The 27,579-nt window shown below is 42.9% G+C and overlaps 1 protein-coding gene across 1 annotated transcript in view; it reads right to left on the bottom strand.

Moving 5' to 3' along the window:
* FHIT (fragile histidine triad diadenosine triphosphatase) overlaps positions 1–27,579 on the bottom strand; it is an 841,628-nt gene that overhangs the window by 164,967 nt on the left and 649,082 nt on the right. The window lies entirely within an intron of this gene.

Below are 27,579 nucleotides of genomic sequence, written 5' to 3'. Positions count from 1 at the left end.
TCCGCCACCAGCCAGTCAGCCCGGACAGAGGCGAGTCTGCCCTGTTCTCTGGGCATCGCCAGCTGGGCACAGAGTAATATATTTGCTGAATTAATGGATTTCTGGAGATGAATGGATGGATATGTAAAGAAAATACCTAGAAGAAAAAAGACAACATCTGAAAGGAAATATGTGTGAACTATCACTTACAAAGGAGTTTCCCACAACTTCCAAGTTAAATCCCAAATCTCATCCTTTGTTTAAGTGAGATCAATTCAGCATTAGACTAATCATCAGGATAGTAACAACAACAACAAAAACTGGTTAAGTTTCATTAATCACCAAGTATAACTCTGAAATGAAATTAACAATTTGTTAGTATACATCTCCCTTATTGTTTTCATGAGTACTAAATTAAAATGTACCCTATATTTTTAAATTTCTTACAAGCAAAGAGATAATGAAATAATAAAATGAAGGTACAACAAAATAATTATAATAATACTCAATATGTAATCATGGCAATGATTTAGTAAGTTTTTTTTTTTTTTTTTTTATCCTCACCCGAGGACATTTTTTTGATACTTTGTTCAGATAGAGTGGGAGGGGGAGACAGAGAGAGAGAAACATCGACGTGAAAGGGACACATCGAGTAGCTGCTACCCGCACAACCCAACCAGGGCCGGGCACAAACTGCAACCGAGGTACGTGCCCTTAGCGGGAACCGAACCCGGGTCTCTCCATACCACAGGCCGACGCTCTAACCGCTGAGTAAAACAGGCCAGGGCGATTTTGTAAGTTTTTAAATATGGTTCAGCAAAGTCAATCGGCATGGCATAAAAAAAAAATTGTCTGTTTTCCTTGTATAATTTTATTACTGTGAGGAAATTATTAAACTATTTAACACTCACAGGAAGTATGGGAGGCAGGAACCCGGTGTGTGATCCTTTGCAGAAACCTGTAAAGTATATCATGCAATGTTGCTTTTTTAGGACCATGTGATATATTTAAATGCATGTCAGCTATAAAGAAAAGAAGGCATCACAACAAATCATCAAACAACAAGTGTTGGCGAGGGTGTGGAGGAAAGGGGACTCTAGTACACTGCTGGTGGGAATGCAGACTGTGCTACCACTATAAAAACAATATGGTGTTACTTCAAAAAGTTAAAAATTGAACTGCCATTTGACCCAGTGATCCTACTTCTAGGAATATACCCTAAGAAGCCTGAAACACAAATCAGAAAGAATATATGTGCCCCCATGTTCATAGTAGCACTATTTACAGTAGCTAAGATCTGAAAACAGCCCAAATGTCCATCAGTAGACAAATGGATAAAAAAGCTGTGGTACATATACACAATGGAGTACAATGCAGCTGTAAGAAAGAAAGATCTCTTATCCTTTGAGACAACATGGAGGGACCTGGAGAGTATTATCCTAAGCAAAACAAGCCAAGCAGAGAAAAACAAATATCACATGATCTCACTTATTTGTGGAATATAATGAACATAACAGTCTGAGGAACGGGTAGTCCCAGAGATGTGGAAGCGGGGTACAGACTGACAATCCCCAGAGGAGGGGAGGCAGGGGGAAGAGATAAACCACAGAACTTACATGCATGTGTGCATGAACAATGGACATGGACAACAAAGCTGGGGACAGGGCGGGGAGGGCGGGAGAGGGGGGAATCAGTGGGGGGAAAAGGAGAAACATCTGTAACAAAAATAAATAAATTAATTAAATTGAAAAAAGAAAAGAAGGCAGAAGCATGTCTGCAGTGGGGGACGGGGACGGGGTGGGGGTGGAGGGCTGTGTGAGGAGTCACGCAGAGTCAAGCTGGAGATGAACCAGGCCACACCCCGTCTAGCTCTGCCCGCTCCTTTCCAGCTCCCCGGTCAGCACTGCAGCAACAGCGCAAAGCTGCCAGTGCTCAGCTTAGTCTAAGGTGCCCGTCCCTGCTGAGCCACAGTCCACTGCAGTCCAGCAGGACTTCCCAGTGATCGAATTCGGCACTGCCTGAAGTGATGGCCCCCAACCACATGCGGCCACTGAGCACCCAAAACGTGGGTTGTACAACTGAAAAACTGATGCTTAATGGTCTATGTACTTTTAATTAGTTTAAATTTACACAGGCGCACGTGGCCAGGGCTCCATGTGGCACAGCACAGGCCTAGGTGGACCCCTTCCTTCCTCCTCCTTGGTCTAGCAAACTCCTGCTCATCCTGCAAGTCTCAACCCAAATGTCCTCTCCTCCAGGTCGTCCTTCCTGGTCTTGCTTCAGTTTCTCCTGTGGAAGGTAGATACACTTTAAAAATCTCTATCATATTCTACCATAACTATTTTATGACATGCTGATCCTCGGTGAGGACCTCTCGAGCTCAGGGTCATGTCTGGCTCATCTCTCTGTCTTCACTGGAGTGCTTGGAACACGAGAGTTACTTAAATGTCGGCTGGATGCTCGCGTGAGACAGGGAAACCATCGTCAGGTGTGAGCAAGGGCACCGCTCCCCAGGAAGCCTCCATGCAGGAGGTCGCAAACAGAGGTGACCTTCACACTTGGCAGTGTTTGCCATGTGTATTTTAATTTATTTTTTTCCATTTATCTTCAGATAGAATTGGGAGAGAGGGAGGGACGGAGGTGGGGGAGAGAAAGAGAGAGAGACATCGATTGGTTGCCTCCCGCACGACCCGACCAGGGCCAGGACCAAACCAGAACCAAGGTACGAGCCCTTGACCGGAATCGAACCTGTGACTCTTTGGTCCACGGGCCAACGCTCTAACTGCTGAGCTAAACCGGCCAGGGTTGCCATGTGCATTTTTAAATAAAAGCTGTTTTCCAGCGATAGAAACGAGCAATTCCAGGGTTTCCAGGAACAATGATTAATCTGGCAGCTTTAGCCCCACACTCCTGCTTGGCGACAGGAAGCAGAATGAGACACAGCTGCATCTTCTAGCTAATAAACATGCTCTACAGACGTGTCTCTCACTCCTGGCCAGCCTGGATCACTCATGGCCTCCGACTTTCTCCTGCGGGCATCAGAACTTTTCAGCTCCAGGCATGGAAGGAAGGGCCATGGAACTCCAGCTCAGACACTGCCCCTCACTTACAGAAGTAAGACAATGGAAAGAGCAACAACAACAACGGCTGCTAACTTGTACTGAGCATCACGTGGCAATTAATGCACATTGTCAGATGAAATCCTCCAAGCTCCCCGTGACCTAGAAAATATTCTCGGCCTCATTTTGTCAGTGAGGAGCCCGAGACTCCCAGGGCGACGCTGGGATCCGCGGGAAGTTCCGTCGGCAGGTCTGCCTGTGGCCAGGGTCCTGGCCACCAACCCTCCACTATACAGCGTATCCCTCTCCCCATCCACGTCTCTCCTCACCTGGATTTAGACCCCGAGTGTGATTCAGAGGGGACCTGGGGCAATTGACACAACCTTCCTGTGTTTTGATCCTCTACCAGCAATGAACTTCAGAAACTCGAACTACCTCCAGAGGCACAGGTGGCACACAAGATGCTGCAGGGAAACACTGAACTTCTCAGACATTTTCACACGGAAATGACCTCGTCGGAGCAGCAGAAACGGCTGGGGAAGGCCGGACACCGGGCGTCGCGAGGCCCGGGAGGTTCTAACCATTTCAAGGAAACAATGAGTCGTGGGATCTGCTAGCACCCAGTCTCAAGGACGCGCACCCAGGGAGAGAATGTCCCAGTGGAAGTGAGGAAAAGGTGGCTCCCAAAGGCTGCCGGTGGCTTCGTGCCCGTTAGGTGGCGCTGTGAGGAAGAAAGTCCACGGAGGGGAGAAGCATCAGCGGCTGTGGGACCAGCACTGTGCCAGGCCCGGAACCAGCAAGCTTTTCAGTACAGACCCAGATGGCAAATATTTTAGGCTTTGTAGGCCCTATGTAAACCACTGGGGGTGTGTGTGTCCCAATAAAACTTTGTTTAAAATTCCAGGCCATGGGCCCACAGGCCATCGTTTGCAGGAGGGGACCTTGCACCTGATCTTCACCACCGGCCGACACAATAGCAGGGACAAACAAGATGGTCCCGCTTGGACTCATCTCTCTGGGTAGACCTGACCTTCTAAGGCTGGACAACACCTGACTTGAGCAACAGGCTCTCGGTAGCTCCGGTCCAGCCCCAAAGGCATGAGGACAGGGAGTCTGGCCTTTCCCAGGGAAGAACTCCTCCCGGCAGGCTGGAGAGTAGAGCAGGTGAGACAAGGCCTTTCAGCCACAGGATGGACTGTCACCTTCACTGAACCCCAGGAAGAGCCAGACAAGAACGCTTCCGTTCATATTCAGATAACCGCACGCCCACTGCTCCCCGTACCCTCTGATTCCTCTGGGCGCTCCCCCCGCACCACCCGCCCTAAGCCAGCCACTGTGCTTGAACTCCTCATACACCACGTCCACACCGAGACTGGGCGTGGCTTCTGCCGTGGGCCACGTGTTTGGGAGCCCATGTGGCTCTGCTTTGGTGTGATCGTCCCAGGCTGGGCTTCCTTCCAGCGTGTAACCAACGTGATTCCAAGAGACAGAGACCCAGTCCTGTGTTGTCTGTGCACCTGATCCCCACCGTCCTCATGCCCTCGGTTTTGTTCTCATTTCACCCTGTTTTTATCCACAGTATTAGGTCTGCTCCTTCCTCACTATCTTCAGAACTTTATCATAATAATATATTTTATTCTAGTTTTACTCTTTCTTTGTTGTTATTAATGCTCACCCAAGGTTATTTTTTTTCTTTTTTTTTTTTCTTTTTTAGAGAGAGTAGAAGGGAGGGGGAGAGAGAGAAACATCAATGTGAGAGAGCAACATGGACTGGCTGCCTCCCGCATGTGTCCCCACTGGGGCCAGGGAGTCCAACCTGCAACCCAGGTACGTGCCCCTGACTGCGAATAGAACCCGCAACCCCTCGGTGTGCCCCTGAAACTCCAACCACTGAGCCACACTGGCCAGGCCTGTCATCCTTACTCTTGTTTTCTTTTTCCAGTGAAATGGTGAAGAATGGGAGAGTGGGCACAGTCTAGGCAGAGAGACCGGAAGCCAGAGTTTCAGCCCGTCTGCCCTTGTGAGCACCGGGACCCTGGGCCAGTGAGTCAACATCTTTGAACTTCAATTGCTTCACTTACACAATAAGGGTAAATATGCCAATCTCAGAGGGGTATGGCAAGGATTAAATGAGGCACAAATGACAGAGTGAGGCAAATTCATCTTACAACTCAATAATAAAAAGACATATAATCCAAATAAAAATGGACGAAGAATCTAAATAGACATGTCTCCATGCCAGTTACACACACGGCCAAGAAGCATGTGCAAAGGTGCTCAGTGTCTTTGGACATCCCGGAGGGCTGCCCCATCGGCACCACGATGAGATGCCACAATACTGCCAGTGGAATGACTATAATCAAATAGAACATGAGTGTTGGTGAGGATGTAGAAACCCGGAACCTTCACACACTGCTGGGAGGAGTGTAAATGGACGAAGCTGCTTTAGAAAATAGCCTGGACGGTGTATCACAAAGGTAAACAGAGTTACTATAGGACACGGCAGTAATACTGCGGGTATCTACCCAAGAGAAATCCAGACGGACGTCCACACAGACACCATGCATGAACAGCGGCATTCGGAGCAGCACTATTTGTACGTGTTATTCGTAAAAAAAGTACAAACAACCCAAATGGCCATCGACGGATGGTTGGAGAAACAAAATGTGCTATAGGACGTACAACAGAATATGAGTTGGCAACAGAAAGCACTGATTCACGCCAAGTGACGTGTGAACCTAGAAAACACGAGGCTCGGTGACAGAAGCCAGCCACCAAGGACCACACGATGCACAATACCATTTATGAGAAATGTCCACAACAGGCAATTCATAAAGACAGAAAGTAGATTAGCAGTTGCCAGGGGCTAGGAAAAGAAAGCAATGGGGGTGACTGCTATTGGTCATGGGGTTTCTCTCGGTGGTAAAATGCTCTGGAATCAAACAGTTGGGATAGGTGCACCCTGTGAATACACTTAAAACTACTGAATTGTGCATTTTAAATTGGTGAACTAGGCGGTATTTTATTTATTTATTTAATTTTATTTTTTTGTTTTAGAAATTTTATTGTTTTTAATTAATTAATTTATTTTTGGTACAGATGTTTCTCTTTTCCCCCCACTGATTCCCCACTCCGCCTACCACCCCTCAGTCCCCAGCTTTGTTGTCCATGTCCAGTTCATGCACACATGCATATAAGTTCTGTAGTTTATCAATATGTACCCCACTTCCACATCTCTGGGACTACCACATTCCTCAGACTGTTATGTTCATTATATTTCACAAATAAGTGACATCATATGATACTTGTCTTTCTCTGTTTGGCATGATTCGCTTAATATGATACATTCCAGTCGCTCCATGTCGTCTCAAAGGATAAGAATCTTTCTTTCTTACAGCAGCGTAGTACTCCATTGTGTATATGTATCACAGCTTTGTTATCTATTCATCTACTGATGGACACTTGAGCTGTTTCCAGATCTTAGCTATTGTAAATAGTGCTGCTATGAACATGGGGGTACATATATTCTTTCTGATTGGTGTTTCAGGCTTCTGAGGGTATATTCCTAGAAGTAGGACCACTAGGTCAAATGGAAGTTCAATTTTTAATTTTTTGAGGTAACACCATATTGTTTTCCATAGTGGCTGCACCAGTCTGCATTCCCAACAGCAATGTACTAGAGTCCCCTTTTCTCCACACCCTCGCCAACACTTGTTGTTTGATGATTTGTTGATGGCGGCCATTCTGACAGGTGTGAGATGATAACTCATTTTTGTATTAATTTGCATCTCTCTGATTAGTGATGTTGAGCATTTCTTCACATGTCTCTTAGCCATTTGTATGTCCTGTTTGGAGAGGTGTCTATTTAGTTACTTTGCCCATTTTTTAATTGGGTTCTTTGTCTTCCTTTTGTGGAGTTGTATGAGCACTCTATATATATTGGAAATTAACCCCTTATCTGATATATCACTGGCAATTATGCTCTCCCATACAGTAGGTTGCCTTTCCATTTTGATGATTGTATCTTTTGCTGTGCAGAAGCTTTTGAGTTTGATGTAGTCCCATGTGTTCATTTTCTTCTTTGTTTCTGTTGCCTTAGGTGATGTATCAGTGAAAGTTCTGCTGCGTATGATGTCTGAAATTTTGTTGCCTATAGTTTCTTCTAGGATTTTTGTGGATTCATGAGTTACATTTAAGTCTTTTATCCATTTTGAGTTTATTCTTGTGTATGGTGTAAATTGATGGTCTAGTTTCCTTTTTTTTTTTTTGCATGTAGCTGTAGAACTTTCCCAGCACCATTTACTAAAGAGGCTGTCTTTACTCCACTGTATGTTCTTGCCACCTCTGTCAATTATGAATTGAGCATATTGCCTTGGGTCCATTTCTGGGTTCTCTGTTCTGTTCCACTGGTCTATATGCCTATTCTTGTGCCAGTGCCAGGCTGTTTTGATTACAGTGGCTTTGTAGTATAAGCTGAAATCTGGTAATGTGATCCCTCCTACTTTGTTCTTCTTTTTCAAGATTGCTGTGGCTATTCGAGGTCTTTCTTGGTTCCATATGAACTTTTGAAGTATTTGTTCTAGTTCTGTGAAGTATGTATTTTGTTGTCCGTTGGTATGTAGTTTGAAGTATGTAGTTAGTTGGTATTTTGATGGGGATTGCATTGAATCTAAAGATTGCTTTGGGGAGTATGGACATTTTAATGATGTTAATTCTTCCAATCCATGAACAAGGTATGTGCTTCCAATTTTTTATATCTTCCTCTATTTCTTTTTTCAATGACCTGTAGTTTTCTGTGAATAGGTCCTTTATTTCTTTGGTTAAGTTTATTTCTAGGTATCTTAATTTTTTTGCTGCAATGGTAAATTGGATTGTTTTCTTAGTTTCTCTTTCTGTGAGTTCATCGTTGGTGTATAAGAATGCCATCGATTTTTTGACATTAATTTTGTATCTTGGTACTTTGCCAATTTCATTTATTAAGTCTAGTAAATTTTTGATGGAGTCTTTGGGGTTTTCTACATATAGTATCATGTCATCTGTGAATAATGACAGTTTCACTCCCTCCTTTCCAATTTGGATCCCTCTTATTTTTTCTTCCTGTCTGATTGCTGTGGCTAAGACTTCCAGTACTATATTAAATAAGAGTGGCAAAAGTGGGCATCCCTGTCTTGTTCATGTTCTTAAGGAAAATGCTTTTAGTTTTTGCCATTGAGTATGATGTTGGCTGTAGATCTTTCATATATGGCCTTTATTAAGTCTAGATATGATCCCTCTATTCCCACATTGCTGAGCGTTTTTATCAGAAATTGATAAAAACTGAATTTTGTCAAAGGCTTTATCAGCATCTATTGTCGTTTTTATTCTTCATTGTATTTATGAGATGCATCACATTTATGGATTTGCGAATATTGTACCAGCCTTGCATCCCTGGGATGAATCCCACTTGGTCATGGTGAATAATTTTTTTGATGTATTGCTGAATCAGATTTGCTAGTATTTTGTTCAGGATTTTGGCATCTATGTTCATCAGGGATATCGGCCTGCAGTTTTCTTTCTTTGTAGTGTCTTTTTCTGGTTTTGGAATTAGAATTATGCTGGCCTCATAAAGCGAGTTTGGAAGTCTTCCTTCTTCTTGAACTTTTTGAAATAGTTTGAGGAGAATGGGTGTGTGTTCTTTTTTGAGTGTTCGGTAAAACTCCCCTGTGAAGCCATCTGGGCCTGGGCTTTTGTTTGCTGGGAGAGTCTTGATTACATCTTCAATTTCCTTAGTTGTTATTGGTCTGTTCAAGTTTTCTATCTTTTCCCGGTCCAGTTTTGGGAGACTATGTGTTTCTAGAAATTTGTCCATTTCGCTTAGATTGTCGAATTTGTTGCTATATAATTGTTCATAGTAGTTGTTAATGATCTTTTGTATTTCTGTGGTGTCAGTTGTTACTTCTCCTCTTTCATTTCTGATTTTGTGTATTTGGGTTCTCTCTCTTTGATTCTTGGTGAGTCTAGCTAAAAGTCCATCAATCTCGTTTATCTTTTAGAAAAACCAGCTCTTTGTTTCATTGATCCTTTGAACTGTTTGTTTTTTTTGTTTGTTTGTTTTTTTGGACTCTATGTCATTTATTTCTGCTCTGATCTTTACTATTTCCTTCCTTCTTGCTGTGGGTTTTTTTTGTTTGTTTGTTTGCTTTCTAGTTCTTTAAGTTGTGAGGTTAGATAGTTTATTAAAGATTTTTCTTGTTTCTTGAGGTAGGCCTGTAGTGCTATGAACTTCCCTCTCAGAACTGCTTTTGTTGCATCCCATAGATTTTGTGTTGTTGTATGTTCATTTTCATTGGTTTCCAGGAAGTTTTTAATTTCTTCCTTGATCTCCTTGGTAACCGATTCGTTGTTTAATAACATGCTATTTAGCCTCCATGTGTTCAAATGTCTTTGCATGTTCGTGCTGAAACTGATTTCTAGTTTCATGCCATTGTGATCTGAGAAGATGCTTGATATAATTTCAATCTTCTTGAACCTGTAGAAACTTCGTTTGTGTCCTAACATGTGGTCTATCTTTGAGAATGTCCCATGTGCACTTGAGAAGAATGTGAATTCTGTAGTTTTGTAGTATAATTCTCTGTAGATATATATTAAGTCCATTTGATCTAGTGCTTCATTTAGAGTCTGTTTCCTTGCTGATTTTTTTTCTAGAGGATCTATCCAGTGGTTTCAGTGTCAATACAATCCTATGATTGTATTGCTATTGATTTCTTCTTTGAAATATTCCAGAAGATTTTTAATATATTTTGGTGCTCCTATATTGGGTGCATAAATGTTTATCAAGGTTATATCTTCCTGTTAGATAGATCCTTTTAATATTATGTAGTGGCCTTCTGTGTCTCTAGTTATGGCCTTCATTTTGAAATGTATTTTATCAGATATGAGTATTGCTACCCCAACTGTTTTTCCTTTCTGTTTACTTGGAAGATTTTTTTCCATCCCTTCACTTTCTACCTATGTGAGTCTTGTTGTGAGGTGGGTCTCTTGTAAACAACATATATATGAGTCATGCTTTCTTATCCAATCAGCTACTCTGTCTTTTTATTGGAGAATTCAAACCATTCACATTTAAGGTGATTATTGATATGTACTTATTTCTTGCCATTTTTATTTAGGGTGGTTCTATTTTTCTTCCTATTTGTCCTGCTAATTACAGTAGTCCTTTTAACATTTCTTGTAGTGCTGGTTTGGTGCTAATGTATTCCCTTAGCCTTTTTTAGTCTGGGAAGCTCTTTATTTGACCTTCTGTTTTGAAAGATAGCCTTGCTGGGTAGAGTAGTCTTGGATTTAGAACCTTGTTTTTCATGACTAGGTGGTATTTTAATTATACCTGAATACATTTGTTTTTCAAAAAATATGGAAGGTTCCTACCCTATTGCTCGACACATAGTAGGAACTATAAATGGTTACTACCATCATCATTAACCTTCCTGGTTAATGGATTTCTTTTTTTCTGAAATGCAGTAGATTATCCTGGAGTCTTTCAAGTCTGTTATTCTGAGAATCTAATTGCTTAAACATAAACGTGTGGTAAGATCTAGAAATGAAAGGGTTTGTGGAATTTGCCCTGGTCGGTTTTTCTCAGTGGTTAGAACATCGGCCCAAGGACCAGAGAGTCATGGGTTCAATTCTGGTCAAGGGCATGTACATCGGTTGCAGTTCAGGCCCCAGCCCTGGTTGGGGTCATCTGGAAGGCAGCCAATTGATGTGTCTCTCCCCCATTCCCATTCTGTCTGAAGAGAAATGGTAAAATATCCTTCAGTGAGGATTTTAAAAGAAAAAAAGAAAGGCTTTGTGGACTGGAGTCATCAGGAAATCGTCTTTAGACATCTGCACAGGACAGGTACGAAGGCAAGGTCTTTCAGAATGACTGTACGAAACAATTTGAAAGAACAAATGGGGGAATGATTCAGATCCCTGTTTGGCCCATAGGGGGGCAGTTTGATCAGGCAAATGGTCCATGAATGCAAGGGACAAAGTGGACGAGGAGGAGAACTTGGATTTGAAAGAGTCTTGAAAACACAGGCCAAGAAGTTCAGACTTGGCCCATCGCTGGAGTCCAGGTTAAGGAACACTAAGCTGCCAGCAGGTGGAATGAATGGGCGGCCGGAATCGAAGTGCCGGAAGGACAGAGGCCCAGCGCCCTGTGTTTTCCCTTGCCATGGTTTCAGTTACACATGTTCAACCGCGGTCTGGGAATGTTAAATGGAAAATTCCAGAGAGAGGGAGAGACCACATTCATATAATTTTTATTATAGTATGCTGTTGTTATAATTGCTCTATTTTATTATTAGCTATTGGTAATCTCTGTGTCTAATTTATAAATTAAGCGTTATCACAGGCATGTGTGTACAGGAAAAAGCAGCAGTATATACAGGTTCAGTGCTATCCACAGTTTTAGGAATCCACTGAGGGCCTTGGAACCTATCCCCTGAGGATAAGGAAAAAATGGTACAAAACAGTGGCTGCTTCAGTATCATCAAGGTGACAATGAAGAAGGAATGATCTATCTTCCTTCCTTCCTTCCTTCCTTCCTTCCTTCCTTCCTTCCTTCCTTCCTTCCTTCCTTCCTCCCTCCCTCCCTCCCTCCCTCCCTCCCACCTAACAGAAGTTAACAATAACCACCACACAATGATGGAGAAAATCAGGGGAATTTCACCAGTAACCTCTAAATAGGGAATCAGTACAAATCCGTGCCATATGATTCAAACAAGACACCTACTAAGAAAAAGAAAGGTAGGAAGGATTGGAGAGGGAGAGAAAGAAACAATCGAAAATAATTTTGGTACAATTTGGAATTGTATCAAAACCCCCCCACCTCTACCTTCAGGAGAAATTTTGAGACAGAACATAAGTTGATAAATTTCAAGACTTCTCTCCAATTTCACCCACAATCAAGAGAGAAGTTGACTGAGGACATGATTTGGCAGCTTTGGGAAACCTCAGAAAACCCCTAGAGAGCAGAATCCCAGGACTTCTGCCCAGGCAAGAGGAGAAATAACTAGTCATTCTGAGAGGTGTTTGTCAGGCAAAAAATGATAGCACTTGATGAATGAAAGCATACAGAGAATGAAATCAAAGAATGAGTTGGAGATGAACCACGTTTCCTGGCCCAGGCTGTTCAGAAGGGGGTGCCAACAATAAGGTTGGGTGGAAGTGGGGGGCTGTTATGGAGAAAGGAATGCATTCTACTTTTCAGATGCATAAAGTTTGAGCAACTTATCTCTTGAATCTGGATGTCTGCATCAGCCCAGCCGAGAACCTTCCAAGTAGTTAACCTGGATATGTGTGCAACGCATGAGGTAACTGCATGTAAAATGTTAACTAAGATTTAAAAAGTGATGGTACCTGTGAACCCAGATTTAAAAAAAAACAAACACACACTTTTCCCAATAACTCTGAAATCAACTAGCTCCACGGTTCTTTACACATTTTCCATTTCAAACTGCCTTTTACACATTGCAGAGCCTGTCTGAGTCATCTGGCACTTGGAAAATATTTATGAACAGCATATTAGGCAAAAGAAAAACTGAATACGTAACTTCCTCCATGGATAGAAAGGACAAAAATGTCCAATTCTTACCACTTAAACACTATTCAATACTTCAAAAAGATTGATGATAGGTCAGTTTCAAGATAATAGTTTTCTGTGCCTCGATGGAATCATATAATTATCACACAGCAGAAATTAAGTTGAGTCACAAATAAAAGTGGAATTGCTATACCTGGTGGAACTCTTGACTAGTTTTGTGGGCGCTACTGTGACTCTAGGGCTGGACTTTTAATTAAAGGTGAGAGATTCACCCCCCAGATGTGTTCAGATGGGCCCCTAATGAAGTTCAGTACCCCAGGTCTACAGAATATTTCCTTGTCAAGAGCCCATCCCCCCCCCTGCATATTCTGACATTGTGCATCTCTGACCTTGCTCTGTGAGAGAACAACGGAACAGTCAAATGTCCTCAAACGGAGAGAGATCCCCAGTGGATGCATTAAGCCTAAAGGTGTGAACACACTTCTCTGACTGTGTGTGTGCATGTGTGCGTGCACGGACAAAGTTTCTTGCACAAAACCAGTTTTACTAACTTTCTAGACTTGGAGAACATTCTTCTATCACAAAGTGGGTGTGCCTAACTTGGGACTTTTAAAAAATCCTATTACGTGCAAATTTTTGTGGTGTCTCTGTAAAGATTTATTTTTGGAGGGTAGAAAGTTTCCAGCTTTTAGCAGGATTCTCAAAGCAGTCTCTTACCCCAAATAGAGTAAAAAAAAAGAAGAAGAACAAAGAAACAGCATGTGTGATGCCTAAAAATTAAAGACATTGCAAGTTTATTTAGTAAATCCATACGAGAGCCATGTTCAGTACCTTTGGGGATCAGTTCCGGTCACTCAGTGGTGGGGTCACAGTGGTGTGTCAGTTGCCTGCATGGTTTCCCCTCCAGTGATTTCCATATCCAACCAATTATTCTCTTAATATTTCCACCCACAAATACAATTCCCAAGGAATTAAAATTAATCTCAAAACAGTGCCTCCTCCTTTTCAAAGACTATTGTCACTTTGAAAACTGTAAATAGCATTTAAGATGATATTTAATTTTAGGCTGGTGCCAACATTTAGCGGAAATGTCTAGGTTTTGAAATAGTAGGGAGCTCGCATTCCATCTGGTGAGCTTTCATTTTATCTCCTCTCCTCACTGAGTTTGAAAAGTCAACTCAGCGTCAGTCCCCTCTCTGCTATGCTAATGCGGCCTCCGTGCAGATATCAAAGGTGGGCGTCCCCAGGACAGGTGGTCCTCTCTCAACTGAACTAGTTAGAGACGTGGAATCACAAAGTATCAGAGGTGAACGTGTGCTCAGAGGTGACTGCCTCTCAGTTTGAGGACAGAGAAACTGAGCCGCAGACAAAGGAAACTCACCAAAGTCTCATTAGCGATGGAGCCAGGACATGAGCCTCTGCAGGAGGGAAGGAAGGTGGTCACTGCCTTCCCTGAACCTGCCCTTTATCAGAGCATCTGCTCACGGTTCTTGGCGGTGTGTGTTTTCTCCATAGTTATCGTTGCTCAGTTCTTGTCCACATGAGACAACTTAATATTTCAAAGTAATCACTGGTATGCCTTTTCCCTCCTGACCCTCTCCTGGCTAAATGGAAGTGTATTTACTGCTTAATAGTCTCCTGTCCTCATCAACTTCGTTTCTAGGTGCAAAAGGCACTGGCCCAGTGTGAGGGAGAAATGATTCATGCAGGGATAAGAGGGCTGAGCCGCTTCTCCTGCCCATGCCCAAACTTGAAAAGAGAGTTTCAAACTGGAGAAGAGACAGGACAATTGAGACAGAGACAGAGACAGAGACACAGAGAGAGACCACGAATGTGCATTCGGGCAATGTGCTAGACCCTGTCCTTTCCCCAAACCCCTGGTCGAATCCTGACCATCAGAGATACATTACCTTCATATCTGCTGTTGTAACAAAACCCCACAAATTCACTAACTACGCTCTCACAGTTCTGGAGCTCAGAAGGCCAACATGTGTCTGAACTGGCTAAAATCAAGGTGCTGGCAGGCCGACATGCCTTAGAAGGCGCTAGGGGAGAATCTATATCTTGCCTTTGGGCTGCCTGCATCCCTTGGCTCATGGCCCTTCTGTCTCCAAGGCCGGCATGACTGGCGGGGCCCCGCGCTGCCTCCCCGACACGGACTCCACTGCCCCCCTGGGCCACATTCGATTACAGTGGGTGCACTATCATCCAGGATGATCTCCCTACTTAAAGTCAGCTGATCAGCAAATCTGAGTCTATCCGCTACCTTAATTCTTTGTCCTGTGACATAGTTACAGGTTCTGAAGATTAGGATGCGGATGCCCTTAGGAAGCAAGTGCTCTGCTTCCACAGGAACTGGCTGGGCACCATCCCTGTCCAAGCTTAGAGTGGCTTTGTCCCCTGCTTTCCCCACCTAGTACTCTGCTGTACACATTTCTGCAAAGACAGTGACAATGTGTCTTCTAGGGCGTCCTATCTTCTGCAGGCCTTAGAAAAGTGTGGGTGCCCAGAGGGACTTTTCTGTGCCTATAGACACTGAAAAGCTGGCCAATGGCACAGAGTAAGTGCCCTTCATGTGCTATGCCCAGAGGCCATGTCAGGACCATGGACACCTCACGGATGGAGGGTGGCCGATGATCATCCCCCAAAGGATGACGTATTTCCCTCGTGATGGGTGTGGGCATGGAACACTGATACACCCAAGGACCATGTAAGAAAGGCTACCTAATGCCAGATGCCAACGAAACAACATCCAAGGGCCACATAATCCCCACCCACCCACGTGACATGCTGCCGAATCACAAGTCACCGAGACAGCACTATACTCGCTGACGAAAGCCAGCCTTGGGCTGACGATTGATTTGCTGTCACAGTCAAGCTACTAAAATGAACTTTGGGAGTGAAAAGTATTCCATTTTTGTACGGTCCAGTTGGTGATTGTGAAACTAATGAGTGTACAGCCTACTCAAATGAACCTCTGACATGGTAAGAAATCACTTGGTGATCAGAAGAAACCTGAGGTAAGAAAACTGAGTGAGGAACATGAGACTGCAAAGTATCACATCAGCATGAATGTCTACTTCTAAGTAGATTTATCCTCATGTGCTTTTATTGATCTGAGAGAGAGGCAGGGAGAGAGAAACCTCACCATACGGAGAAGCACTGATAGGTAGCCTCCCAGACACACTCCGACCAGGAATCAAACCCACAATCTCCTGGTGTCCTGGCCGGGACGACACTGCAACTGACCGAGCCATCTGGCTACGGCAGTATGAACGTTTTTTTTAATATCTTCTTCTCTCCACCTCCAAGAGCAGGAACTCAGGAAAAACGTTATCCGGAAGAACATTTCTCCCTAACAAAGCAGCGAGCAAATCCCCAGAAGGCTACGGCAGTATGAACGTTTTTTTTAATGTCTTCTTCTCTCCACCTCCAAGAGCAGGAACTCAGGAAAAACGTTATCCGGAAGAACATTTCTCCCTAACAAAGCAGTGAGCAAATCCCCAGAAGGTCATCCCTCTGGGTATTTCAACTGCAGTGACAGGTCACATGCAACTGTTTCCTATGTGGTCTTTACTGAAACAAACGTCAATGTTTTCACTACATTTATCAACCAAGTACCAGTAAATACTAGACTCTGCCAATGAATGAAAAGCAACAAAGACAGTCTGGTTTTAAAAACTAACCTCTGATGTCTTCTTTAAATTACAAAGTTTTTGCATATTCATTATATAAAGTTTGGGAAGTGCCAAAGAATATGAAGAAAGAAACAGGAGTGATCTGAGTCCATCGCCCAGCCACGCCCCCCCGAATTACAAGGAACCTATGCTTCTATTCTGCTCCCCACTGATACGCCCTCTTTCCTTCTCTGCCACGTCCCAATATGCATGTCACTGAAATTACTGTGAACACTCTTCCATGTATATGGACATATACCTTCAAACTACCTTCCTCTAGGTGGAGTTTAAATTATTTCACAGGTGGATATTTTTCAAATTAAATAGATAAGATATACACGTTTTATGAATACACACTCTGAGGTAACCTGGATACTATGACACAGACCCAGGAGAATTTTTGAGCCTAGAAAAGGATACAATAGAAACACCTTTTATTTTCTTGGCAGGATACTGACAATTACAAAATATGAAGGTGTACAAGGGCCATTCTGTCTCAGCGTGGTCTCTTCTACAGCATGCTGGCGAGGGGCTCAGGTAGATTCCAGAAATGGGGGGTCCAGGGTGTAGAGATGGCCTTTGTGACTTCACTCTGGAGTGACAACCAAGTCCCACTGACCTCGAGGTTAAGGCCTGATATCCCAGATTCAAATGATATCCCCTTCATTTCTCACCAGGCTTCGCTAGTCTGAACAATACTTTGTCATTTCAGGAAGGTTGACGAGGTAAAATGCTGTTGTGACAATTAGAGTATTGGTTCTTTCTGGAGAGGTGGTTTTGACAGAAAGCAAGGTAGTAACCCAAAGGGACCGGGAAACTGCAGCTAATAAAGGAAAGCCATCAAGGGGAGGCCTGGGAGAATGAGGCTCTAAATTCAGGGTCGGGGACTCAACGAGACAAACGTCTTAAGAAGCTACTCCATTAGATAGTGGGGTGTACTGGCTGTGAGGAGGCAGAAAGGATGCTGATTAAGGCACCTCTGGGAGTTCAGAGATGCAGCAAAGTGAGACTCTGGATCCAGAAGGCCTGAGTGTGAATTCAGGTCTGTCCTTGATTCTCTGTGATCTCAGAAAAGTTCCTTTGTCTTTCTGGGCCTTAGTTTTCTTATCTATTGAGGTAAACATAACTCACCACCCCACTTTGCATTTGATTGGATACCTTAGCTCATCAGCATGTGGATGTCATAATCACATCATATTCTCCTCCTTTTGACAGTATAACCAACTGGCAAAAATCCTGTTCCTAACCTCTCTCAAGAAGTCTAATTCAACCTTATACCAGATCACCAATGGATAGAACCTCTTCAAGTTCCCCATGGTCTTGCTTTGGGGATGAGACCAAAAAAAAATCATCCCCATGTCTCAAGGAAGGAAGGTAAATGGAAGACACATCATGTGAATAGAAAATGGCTCAACAAAACAAGTCGGGTGGTCATTGTAGGCTGCTAGCAAGAAAATGCAGCCTCAGTCTTCACATCAACTGACACGGTCAAGGTTACTCGAGAAGCCAGCAAGGTCATACATGGATTTGACCCAAAAGTCCAAATTCCTCTTCAATAACTTTGAAGAGTTTTCTGAAAAGAACTAAGATTCTTTTAAAAGAAAAAAAGGAGATGCTGGTACGAGAGTTCATTTCCATGCAAAGGGAATATTCTATGAGTTCCTGCATTCCTGCGAATGTAAGAAGGATTTCCAGCAGGTACCCGTGCAGCTGCCCTAGAAGATATTTATGGTCTACTGAGAGTTGTAAACAAGGACTGTTTCTTTTTGAAGAAAAAAAAAAGGCAGCGATTTTCTTTAATATTTTAGTGTGTTATCATGACATGAATATACTATAAGGCATGCAAAGTATTTAAGAGGTTCACTGCGCAAAACCAGCTCAGAGAGGATGACCTTGGGAATTGAAGAGCCCGGCTGGAGTGTGTGGATGACTTCCTTGTGCTTAAAAGAGAGAGCAAACTAGAAAAGGAGTTAGAATAAAGTACCTAGTCGGGAACCAGTGAGTTGTATCCTTAAAGCAGAAAAACATATCTAACTTTAGAACATGTCAGTTTCCTACACCCCAAGTCTTACATATTTAATAGTAGGGGTGTGTCCAGAATCTATTGGGTTTAGTGATGATATAGGATTGGAGGGGGGTGCCAGTGTCACTAAAGTTGAACAGAGATCTGGAAACTGTTGGAGATGTAGCACTGGAAGTCATAGTCTCTAAGAAAATTACTTATTTGCTATCTTTGAATTTTCCATAAAAATGAAGGATAATACTTTCCTCGACCAAAGACTGTGTCGTCAACCAGACTTTGGTATAAACAAACTTTGTCATGAGCTGGTTATGAGGTCTTAACACAGACACTTACCCTCCATGGTGTTTAGCTTCAATTAAATGGTATTAATGATGCCTATCTTGCAGGGTTCATGAAGATTAAAGCAATGTATATAGGACCTAGTATAGAGTCCAGCTCATTGTAGACTCTCATTAAACGACAATAATAATTTTATTCTATTACTATTTTTCATTAGTCCTCTCCCTAGGAACAAATTAAGAATTAGAAGTGTTTATTACTGTTAACTTATTATTACTATTAACCCAATGCATTTAGATTTTTTTTCTGCCTATTTCAAATATGGGAAACATGAAATACATTGAGACATAAGTGGCAAAGGTGAACAGTAAGGAACTTGCAATACATTGCTGACTTGACACATAGAATTTAGAGCTAGGCAGCTATAGGAGCCTTTTCTAGATTTTCTTGATTAGAAAGAAAATCAGGCATCTCTCATGTGCTCCTCTAAATCCGGGGGGAGGGAGGTGTCATAAAAATCTCCAAAAAGAGCTGCTTGCCAGTGATCTAAAGCAATATGAAAGCACTGGAAAGTCCTAAGCCACAGTCTTTTTCTTTCCAGGAGAGATCTTCGCGTGGTATTTAAATGTCTGGACAGTGTGGGTTGCATACTTGTGGCAGCTTAAAAGTTTAATGTCCTCACAAATTACTGAGCTGCTATATCTCTGATGGCGGTTGGCCCACAGGCACACATGATGACAGTCAAGGTAATGACATTGAAACTATATGATCTTCCGTGCATTTGGGAAACCTCTGGTCTCCAGAGAAGGTAGCTTCTAGCAATCACCTACTCCAGCTTCCAACCTCTCACTCACTCCCACCAACTCTTTAGAATGCTCTCAGATATGCCCTCAAGATAGTAATATTAATATCTATATAAATCATAAGAACTAACCTTAACTAAGCATTAACTATCCACCAGGCACTGCTCCAGACCTTTATATGTAATAACTCACTTGATTCTCACAACAGCCCCCTTGTACTCCCCATTTTACAGACGAGGACACTGACATACGGAGAAGTTCAGCAACTTGTTTCAGGACAGAGAGCTGAGACTAAGCACCGATCAATCTGGATCCTGACCCCCGACGTAATATTGCCTCAAAAGGACATTTCATGGCTTTCTTTTCAAAACTGGAATAAGGAAGTTCAGACACCTAAACCATGCTTGAAGGCCACTCATAGCAAAGCAATGGTCTTCAGAAACAGTGAGCAAAGTGGTGGCTTTTCTCTCCAAAATTCATGGGTTGTTTTGTGAAGTAAGTAGCCAAAAGACACAAATGAAAAGTAAACTGTGTAGACAGATCCATCCTTGAAGTCATTTCATTTTTAAAACTTCAACAGTCTTTCACCAGAAATGATACAACCTAATTCAGTTGTTGGCTGACATATCTCCTGTGTTATCTTAGAGTTTTGAAAGCCAAAATAACAAATTACTGTCCTCTGGATTTGGAGGGCCAGGGTGAAAAAAATAAGAGGTTTTGTGTCCAATTACACTTTACAAAAACTAATGAAGCTGTTTGGATATAAGGAACTCTAGAATTTCACGATCCAATTTTTGTTGTTGTTAATCCTCACCCAAGGATATTTTTTCCATTAATTTCTAGAGAGAGTGGAGGGGAGGGAGAAAGTAGGGGTGGAGGGGGGAGAGAGCGGGAGAGAAGGACAGAGACGTTGATTGATGGGAGAGAGGCCCATCGATTGGTTGCCTCTCGCACTTGCCCGGCACAGGACAAACCTGAAATCCAGGTAACATGCACCTGACCAGGAATCGAACCTGTGACTCTTTGGACTGATGCTCTAACTACTGAACCACACCGAACAGGGCTCACTGTGCAGTTTGGTAGCCACTAGCCACATGTGGCTAGTCTGGACAAGATGGCATATGAGATTTCAAGGACTTATATAAAAGAGGATGTAAATAACTCCTTAAAAATGTTTTATATTAGTCATATGTTAAAATGGTGATATTTTGGTTATACTGGGTTAAAAATGACATCAAAACAATTAATTTCACCTATTTCTCTTGACCTGCTTTAATGTGGCTACTAAGAACTTCTGATCACATGAGACTCACATTACATTTCCGTCGGGCGGCAGGCACTCTCGGGAGTCCAATGTACATACAGACCTGGCACACAGGTAAGTGACTCGGGCTGGGATCCCAAACACCAGGCTTCGTTTCCGGGGCTCACGGTGCCTCATCTGAAACAGGCAACTCGAGGCCTGACCGTTCTCAGTTGGTTTCTAAGAATGAGCCTGCTTCCAAGCTAAGGGGTAATAGGATTTATTTGTAAAGGTTAGTTGAAATAAATGTATCATTCTTTAGTCTAGTGAATGACAGACAATTGAAAAGCAAAAATATTTTCAAATGAATTGAGGCTTTAAAATTGTGACAGCGCCCTGGCCGGTTTGGCTCAGCGGTTGGAGCGTCGGCCTGCGGTACAGAGAGGCCAGGGTTCGGTTCCCGCTAAGGGCATGTACCTTGGTTGCAGTTTTTCCCCGGCCCTGGTTGGTCGTGCAGGTGGCAGCCACTCAATGTGTCCCTTCACATTGATGTTTTTTTCTCTCTCTCTCTCTCCCTCCCGCTCTATCTGAACAAAAAATGGAAAAATGTCCTCAGGTGAGGATAAAAAAAAAAAGGTTCGGTTCCCGCTAAAATTGTGATAGTTTTCTCATTTTCCTCCCCCCCCCGGATCTTTGCTTATTTTGCTTTCCAGCTCTAACAGGGAGCAAATCCAGTGTCTGGGGGCTTTTCTCTTTGAGGCCATTATGATTTATATTGATAGGAAAGTGTCAATGCTTAATTTATATTTCTTCTTGCTATATTTATCCATTTCTGTTCATAATTCACTCCTAACTTATTAATAATTTAGCTTAAAAATAGTAATTTATTTATAACTTTTCTTGTTCCTATTCCCCAATTCTAAATGAAACAGAGTTGGAAATTTTCTTATGTGAGGTCTAAATAGTTTTTTTAGTGGATCATAGGCCCCCAAATTACCAAATTTTTGGACACTCTAAAGTGTCAGTAATTATTAGTTATGTCAAGAACCTTGAATAAAAACCTAATTAAAAGTTTTAATTAAATGTTTAAAATCTACAAATGGTTCAGTTTTTAATCACTGATGTTAACTAAGGCTGGATTGCAGCAGTCACTGTGAGAAGCAGGGAGAAGACCAACCAGCCACAGGCCTTCCTGGCACAGGCGTTTCCACTTCTCTGACACGCGCCTTCCAGGTTCTGCTGGGGTCCGTCTGTCTGGGAGAACATTCACTGTGGAGGACAGGCCGACTGCACACAGAGCCTTATTCAGAACAAGGAAGGGGGGCCACAAGGAGCGATTTGACAGAGTGCATTCACTTTGCCACTGTGGACAGACTAATGTGTGGTTAACTTCGTCTTGCTTATTTCTCACTAATATGCAATGGAGCATATTCAAATGAGAGAGGACAGCAGTTCTTGGAAAACTGACCTAGCCTAGCAATTCTCAAAGAAAATTCTAGTGAAAACCTTAGAGGTGGCATCCCTTGCCTTGGGCACATGCTCTAGATACCTGTCCTCTCATCATCAGACACTATTTCACCAGGCATTTCACCATTTTCACTGGAGACTACCAGCCCACCATTACAGCTCTCAATACTTCTCCACAACTCCTCACGTGAGAGACTCCACCAAATGTGACTAATCTAAATTGCATACTCCCTGAATTCTTATCTCTGCTAGGAAAAATGGCAGACTGATTTTGAACCAGGTAAATGCTTCTCTGGTTTTGTTTCTCTCCTCCAAGGGACAAAGAGATTTAACTCAGTAGTAATCGGACCTCGGAAAGGGTAAACCAGATGTCTACCCAGCTCACTTATTGTTAAAATGGGTAGCCAAAGAGTATTTGGAGAACTACTTAGGGTTAAATTACCACTACTATATATTTATTTGTTGGTTATATTACATCTAGATTCTATGAGTTAAAAGTTCTCATAAATTTAGAAGAATCCACAGAGATTTTATTTTATTCTAAACAAGGGGTAGCAACGTTTACATTCCAAAATATCAAACACTCATAAATTCATCCCTCAGTATGAGGAAATCATTGAAGCCAGAGGGGGGAAAAAGTTAATTAACTGTCTCACTGAAACATTCCTTCTTTTTTGGAGTGTCAACTGGGGACCCATGGACTTTGAGTCCATCATCAAATGGTGTGTGAAAGAGATCCAAGTTCAAATATTATCAGCAGTATAATAGTTCTCCCCAGCCCTCAGGGCCAAATGACTTGCATTTCAGCACATTGACTTTGTTCGTGCATTGCGTTAAGCCAAGCAATTGTTTGCCATGACATGCTTGAACCTCCAGTTGCTCTATGAAAGTCATGGTTGAATTTATCCAATTGCTGATTGCTATTCCCATTTGCTCTAATAATAGTCACTTCCTTCATCAGGAATGGGTTTTATATACAGTGCACAATCACAACCATTCAATGTCACCCATAAACATTTGATGAATTGTTCAGCACAGCTTTATGAGTTGCTTATTTGAGACAAGCGAGGGTAAGCCTAACAGAGTTAATGAGATAATGTACCACGGCATTAGGAAATGGGTGTTTCCCTCCCTCACATTAGCTGTACAGGCTCCTTTATCCAAGGACCTATTTATATCATTATCATAATCTTCATCAACTTGTCAAGATAATGGAAGGCCCACTGAGTTCAGAGAAGGCCTCACATAATTCTCAGAAACTTAAAGACCATAGATGTAGAAATCGTTTGGGAGCAACTAATAAATAAGATCCACATAGAGAACCATAAAGAATGGACTTTATAAGAGATTCTGCCTTGGAAAGGACGGAACTTGAACTCCATTTTGAGGGAGAGAAGAGGACTCATCCTCTGACATGGAGAAGATAAATTAGTAAACAAAGTGTGTAAAGATAAATCCGAGACAGAGAGCCCGAGGAAGAGCAGATGAACATACACGTGGAGATAATAATCAAGGATGTAATAAAAGGGAGAGAAACTCTTGAGCCTGCTTTAAGCAAATTCCACCTATACTTGTTAGAGACCCACAAGTGTAGGTTTTGGGGGAGGCAAGTTACTCATCAATTTTGACATGTGCTTATCAGACTCGCTTAGCAATCAGACAAGATTTGTAATTACTTCACCAGGTCTTTGTGATGATCCACAGTCTGCAGCTGTCTGCACACTGATTTTTGACAAACAGGCTCCATTCTATCAATGCTCCATTAAATTAACCTCAGATGGCTGATAGCACCATGTCAGAATCTCACCCGACATAGCTATGAGTTGCTTCTGAAAAGCAAGATGTTCTCTCCTTTTAGCTTGTTAGGACCAGTAGGGAACTTCAAGTTCTTCTGTTTCAATACCTTGCTCTTTCATGGACTCATTCATTGAACAAATACTTACTGAAGACCAGCTCCATGCCAGATTAGGTCCCTGTTCTCAAGGCTTTCTAGTGTAGTTGGGGATGCAGACAGTGAATAATAAACTAATACATTATTTCAAGTGTCATAAATAATAAGGAAATAAGGTAATATGAGAGAGTTACTGCGGAGGAGGTAAGGGATCAGCGATTTTCGATGGAGAGAGGCGATGGATGACGGGAACTCTTTGAGGAAGGAACACTTGGATGAAGATGTGAAGTCACATGACAGGAAATAGAAGATGTGAGAAGTTACAGGAAAGGAAAACAGCGTATACAAAGGCCCTAAGGTGGGAACAAGAATAACATTTGACGAAAGCATGCAATGAGGGGATGAGAAGCACAGGAGCAAGGAGGGCAGGCAGGGTGCACTGCTGAAGTGAAGGACCTCCCCCAGGGCCACAGCCGTGGATGAGTAAGCAAGGAGGCATGCGCAATGGAGCAGACAGAGATGCCGGGAGCAGCAGCATCTGAGTGGCAGAGGGAAAAGGAGTAGCCCAGGACACAGGCAGGGGTCGCAGGGGTGAGTCAGGAATCACAGAGAAGTGCGGCAAGCCTGGGTAGAGACGAAGAGGGAGTGACGGGGATGGCGATGACTAGAGGGTGAGTGACATGCCTAATAACATTCAGACTCATTCAAAATACTCTGCGGGCAAAATAGAGCACAATATTTAAAATTTTATTTCAAGTAAAATAAAACACAGGAGAGAGCAAGCAAACCCCCTGGATTGTCAATATGCCACAATGAGGTGGAGGCGAAGTGGGGAGTAGGCTGGGGATTAGAAAAATCAATAGAGCATGGTCTCGTGTAAGTCAGAGAAGAGTTCGTTATACCTTATATTTCCATGAACTAGATGAAAAAGAATATGTTTCAATAGGCAGGAACCCAAATGCTATAATACTAGTAACAACCAAAAGACCCACAGTATTTATTATAGAACTTGCCTAATTTAAAAGTGGAGGTAACGGTGAAGAGGGCAGATTTGTAAAGTCACGTAACCCTGTGGTTGAGCCGAGGAAGTCATGGCCATCCGCGCTGTGCTTGCATGGACCCAGGGATGGGAAGCTTCCCACGCCTCCCCCAAGGCACTGTAAGTGTTCGTCAGTTTGACCTGTTATGTGGAGCTGATACCTGCCTCCTTGTAGTCTAAAGTCCCAAACCTCGTCCCTGGAGGCACTGTCCAGCCCTTTAGACATTCAGGAACACTGACGATGTCATTGTTTTCCCTCTGCACGTTTTCCTTTCTCCAAACAAAACATCTCTACCTTCAATCACTCCCCAGATCACTATTTCCAGACTCGGCCACCCCAATCACCTTTCTGTGAACCTTCTGTAGCTTGGCACGATCCCTCTTAAACAGTGCCCAGGGAGAACACAACATTCCTAGCTAATTTATAGTGTAGGGCTTCTTCAGGCATCGTTTTACATTTCTGTGGCAGTAGGAACACAATTACATTTTATCGAGCTCAGTCCCCTGCTGTCCCTGTTCCCCACTCCCCACCCTCCAAGCCAGTCTGTTGTATTTCATGGACAGATGCATAATTTTGAGTGAGTATAAAGAATGCTGTCCCTCATCACTCCATCATTTCTGATTAAGATCACGCAGCCCTGTACCGATAACGCAGTGCTTCATGCCTCCCATCCCACTTTCTAGACATTATCTTATTATGTGCCCAAGCTAGAGAAGTACTTTTATACATAGAAGAGGAGGAATCTGAGAATTAGTGGTTAAAGGCAGAAGACAAACTGGAAATCTGACCCCTAGAAAGAGCATTGCATGGGAGCATCCAATAATCTGGCTTTGGATCCAGCTTCTGCATTTACTCACCACCACTAATTTTTTAAAAACAAAATTAATAAGAAGAACAGAAATCGGTTACCTATTATTAATAAAGGCTTAGCATGCATGTACCAAGTCTTGTAATAACATACAGTATGTCATATGTTACACATAATGATCTTTGAAGTGTATTGATTATCTCCATCTTAGAGATAAGGGAATTAAAACACAGCAGTTAAGTGACTTGCCCAATGTCACTGGGATTTGAAACTAATTCTGCTTGTCTTCAAAGTTCCATCTCTTCATAGTCTCACACCACAGTCTCCCTCAGTGAGTATTATCTATACATACTTACCAGTTGATTTAAAAAACACTGCCCGGCTGGTGTGGCTCAGTGGTTGAGTGTCAACCCATGCACCAAGAGGTCGCAGGTTCGATTCCTGGTTAGGACACATGCCCAGGTTGTGGGCCTGCTCCCCAGTGGGGGGCATGCAGAAGGCAGCCAATCGATGTTCTCTCTATTAGATGTTTCTATCTCTCCCTCTCCCTTTGTCTCTCTAAATATCAATAAAGAAAAAAAATTAAAAATAATTAAAAATAAAATAAAACAAACTCTCACAGCAATTCCTTCTCCTGAGATGCTTTTCTGAATAGGTAGGAGCAGGGACATGCGCTGCCCCGTCGGGGGCCAGGGGTGCTGTGCGCATGCACGCAGAGCAGAGCGGAGGGGAGCGGAGAACCGCCACCACCAACCTCGGTGCCGGACGCTGTTCCTAACTGTGCCGACAGGTAGCCCTGCGGCAGCTTCCATCACACGCACACTGGAACATAAACAAGATGTCACGGTGACAGTTCCGCCCCGCCCCCCCCCCCCCCAAGAGTGTTTTCTAGCACTTTTAGTACCACATTAGCAGTATCCACTTGTATATAAATCATGTGCTAATTTATTCATTAAAATCTCCTGTGCTTGACAACATTTTATTAACCTTAGTTTAAGCTAATAAGATCAGTAATTGTAATTTTTTTTAAATGCATCTCTTTATAATTACTCCATAATTCTGACTTTCTTCCATTTTGACTCAAGCCCTTACCAACTTCAAACCACATTCTACATCCAGTGAAAACGAGTCTGAATTAAAACGTTTTACAATATGACTTTGGGAAAGCCCACATTTGGAGAGACGCTAAACCCACACGCAGCCATGCCTCACAATCTCCTGGAAACCTTCTCAGGCCCACATAACTGCTGACTCCTCAGTGCCTCAGTAATCCACTAGATCAGAATCAGTTGGAGACCTCTTTGGAATGAAGATTTGCAGCAACTGGTCCACTACCCAGCACTTGGTGACCAATGACTACAGCATTTTCACCCCACACAGGTCTATTCCAGCCCTTGGAGAACAGGGAGGGATACCCCAAAATCATGAAACCAATCACCTCAAAGGATCCAGTGAATGCCAGGAGCCATTTTAATGCCCAGTTATTACAAAGAAACCTTACAAATACAACAGTACCCATGGAAACTGAGTACTTGAGAAACTCTCACAGGGTTAGAGCAGCAGCGAGAATGGACGGCTAACATGGAGACTCCCCCTATTGGATACCACAGCAGACACCGCTCATCAGTCGCAGCACGTTCCCTTGCTACATCCACAAAGAGCCTCAGAGCCTTTTTGGACCAAGCACTCCAGGGTGCGCTGCCCTCTGGTTTGCTGTTACATGTGGGGAACATCTTTTCCCTTCA

The sequence above is a fragment of the Molossus molossus genome, unplaced genomic scaffold (assembly GCF_014108415.1).
Source record: "Molossus molossus isolate mMolMol1 unplaced genomic scaffold, mMolMol1.p scaffold_m16_p_18, whole genome shotgun sequence".
In the NCBI taxonomy this organism is placed as follows: domain Eukaryota; kingdom Metazoa; phylum Chordata; class Mammalia; order Chiroptera; family Molossidae; genus Molossus; species Molossus molossus.
The sequence above is the reverse complement of the archived record's forward strand: the minus strand, read 5'-3'. Positions and strand labels throughout refer to the sequence as shown.